Here is a 3,761-nt window from a genome sequence, read left to right as displayed (position 1 = left end):
TTTGTTATTATCAATATCATTTTTATCTTTACCCTTATTATAATTATCATTATCAATGTTATTATTGTCATTATCATTATTCTTGCTACTGCCGTTATCATCATCATTATCGTTATTGTCCTTATTATTATATCATAATTATAGTAATTATCACCGCTATTATTATTGCTATTATCATCACTAACATCCTCATCATTTCATCATTATCGTTACAATATTACCAAAACCATCACCGTAATCCCCACATTTATATGCACATAACATTACAGTGAAAACTTATAAATTGTCTCTAAATTGTTCACAAACAATAACAAACAGAACTGCCAAAAGCGAAATGAATTTCTGCCACTCTCCTCATGAACTTCTGCCAGTCTCTTCATGATTTACGCTCAGGATCTGAAGTTTAATGTAAATTATTTACGCAACGTACATTACCGCCATGCTGATGTGTTTGTCGAGACATCCGGGATTTTTACGTAGGTCGCTCTTCAGAGGAGGTGGTAAGGTGGGGTGGGGTGGGGTGGGGGGAGGGGTAGAGGGGTCGGAGGATAATTTGCGAAATCGGTGGTTTGAGTTTGAAATTCTGATCTGAAATTCTCTCTTGAAATATTTGTTATTATGGTGACTATGGTGATTGCGATAGAGGTCAAATTTATGGTGAGGTACTTTTTCATTTTCATTTCTATTTTTATTTTCATTATTAACGTTATCATTAGTAGCAATAGTAGTAGTTGTTGTGGTAGTAGTAGTAGTTGTTGTTGTGGTAGCAGTAGTAGTAGTAGTAGTGAAAGTAGTAGTAGAAATAGTAGTAGTAGTAGTAGCAATGGTAGTATCAGTAGCAGTAATAGAAGTTATAAAGAAGTAGTAGTTGCAGCAGTAGTAGTAGTAGTAGTGATAGTAGTAGTAGTAGCAGTGGTAGTATCAGTAGCAATAATAGAAGTAATAAAGAAGAAGTAGTAGTTGTAGCAGTAGTAGTAGTAGTAGTAATTGCAATAGTAGTAGTACCTAATTCACATAATTTACCATAATCTTGGAATAGTAAGAGTAACTGACAAAGAACAAATAACAAGTCAAACTTACATGATATACGATGTTAATTTCCCTCGCGTTACCTGCCACAAGTGCGAAGCTGATCTTTACGACTGACATATGTATAACGCTGTCTGAAACAAACATGAATGTTCTATAACAAATGTATCGTGGAAAATGATAAAGATAAAAAGATAGGGTCTTAAAAAGTGCGATATGGATTTAACTGACACACATATTGCATCAGTGTAAACATGGCAGAGGTGGGACTTTGTCTTGATATATGGATGATATACGGTATTAAAAAAAAAAAAAAAACAAAAAAAAAAAAAACATTGATAGTACTGACATATATATATATCCTGGAGGAGTAGGAAAGAAGATACCCATCTAAGGTTTTAATGGCTGATAAGTGTTCGGTCTTTAAGGTGATTATTCTGACATGACGCCCAACAGTGCTCGTCTCTGGTGATTACTTGATTCTTGTATGACGCATGTTTGACGTAGCTTGTGATTCAGCTCTTTTTTTATTTTTTTTTCTATACTTACAAAGAGATATTTTCTAAAGCAACCTGTTCATCAACTAAAAAAATAGGATCTCTATACAATCAAGTAGCCGTGATTATCCTGCTATTAATTTCGTCGTTCGTTGAAGTCAGAATTATTATATATCGCAATGAATATCTATCACAATGAACATATATCGTCCTGCGTGTCCTTACATGTGTCCCTCGTTCAGCCAAATCCAAGTGCTGATCTAAAAGTCAGAAGATAACTAATAGCCTCGCAGTATGTAATCAAAGGCTACTGTACATCTACGCCCCTTTCCCTCCCTCACCCCGTCCAGCTAAGACAAAACAAACACCCTGGGGCGTTTAGATCTAGCCACGGGGCCAGGCTCACAACTGATGAATTATAGCCTCGGCAAATTAGTCCGCAATCCATAACTCACACCTGACTCTGGCCACAGCGAACGCCAGTTAGTACGAAAGCAGGAAATGCAGTCAGTACCCTTTTGTGAGCGATGGTATTTGGGTAACGCACGCACAAACGCACTTACGCAAGCACGTCTGTCCCTCATGGACTGAGAGGTAGGCGTGGCTTGTCGAGGGATCCAGGCTCTGCGGTTGGGGGAGATTTCCAGGTACTGTTTTCTTATCATTTGCATTATTACTACATCCTTTCGCCCAATATCGAATAAGATTGATTAAACTAATATCATAACACCTTTAGTTCGTTCAGAATTAATCGTCACGTATTATTAGACCTTCTATCGACCGTGAAATAACTAAGTTCATGTTTCTAGCGCCGACTGGCAACGAACACTACCTTGTCAGATATGATGTATAACTTGGGTGTACAATTAAACTACACTCTGGAACAGTCATTGACACTTACCTTAGGGAATGTATGCCTTTCAGCGCCCGAGAATTACTTATTCATGAATTCTCCCAACAGGCGTTTGTGTTCACACGTAAACACGATTCCAAACTCTGCTGAATCCAAATCAAACGATAAAAAAGAGGAGAACAGAAAAAAAGTAAATTCAAACTATTCAACTGATATCCAAAGAATGATAATGATGGCAAAAAAAAAAAAGAAAAAAAAGAAAAAGAAAGTGGTACCTGCAGAGGAAATACGTATTCCCGCCCACTACCTCCGCCTCCCTTGAATTTCCGCCCGTGGGTGAATCGACACAGTAGCAGGTAAAGTAAATATCCCGGAGCGACGGTGGTGGGCACGCAGCTCCTCCGCCGTGTGATGGACGAGGCAGCCTTCTCAATGTATTGACCTCACGCATTCTTGGGGAACAAAAGGAGACTCTTATCACCTGCAGGCAAGAATCGCGGGTCAATAAATGCTCACTGATGTTCTCCCGCTGAATAATTTGTTGTCTTAGCCCTGAAGTCGGTTTCCAGATTGGAGGCTGAACTGCGTCGCCGTTGATACGCTCCCATGATTACCATGACTTCCCAGCTGGTAATATTTCATGGCTATTGCTTTTGAAATATCCCCATGGTCTAGGTTATAAAGATAGTAGCGCTGTATTTAGAAACGAATACAATGCAAGGGCAAAGGAATGCATGATCATGTTGAGACAGAGACACACACATAAGTCATTGTGTATTCATCGAATATTTGTTGAATACTGTCTTGGTTTGGATCGAAAAGGTTTTGCAGCAGCTTTTGACATCATGAATGATAAAATATTTCAATCATAATAATTCATGTTTTTTAACACTTCTAGACATTGAGTAATCACACTAAAGCTTCACTATTTATTTCATATCGTTTTAAAACAGAAAAATGATCTTATCCCTGTGCAGATGTTACATAAAAGCTGTTACATTTTCTATATTTATCCTCGAATATCTTACAGCCCACGTCATCAAGGGCTTTGCTAACACCTCCGGAATCCAGAGAAATTATGTGAAACGCAATTGACGTCTTTTTGTAATTTACAAAGTGAGTATCACATTTTCACTTTCCTTTATATTCATTATGGGCATCCACACATTTACAGTCATATTTTTTCCATCTTTTGCAATTTCTTGCAGTTTGCTTTAGTATTTTTTAAATTCCTTTTCGAAAACTTTATCTGATTCTGAAATCAAAGAAATGTCTGCTCTTTTAACTGTTTTCGAGTGTCAAATATATGGATTTCGACTTTACACAGCCACGGTCTCGCAGTGACTTAATCGGATACACCAGTAAGGTCGATTACCACCTTT

Source organism: Penaeus japonicus, unplaced genomic scaffold, assembly GCF_977035675.1.
Source record: "Penaeus japonicus unplaced genomic scaffold, GWHDUDI00000001_assembly GWHDUDI00000013, whole genome shotgun sequence".
Taxonomy (NCBI): domain Eukaryota; kingdom Metazoa; phylum Arthropoda; class Malacostraca; order Decapoda; family Penaeidae; genus Penaeus; species Penaeus japonicus.
The sequence above is the reverse complement of the archived record's forward strand: the minus strand, read 5'-3'. Positions refer to the sequence as shown.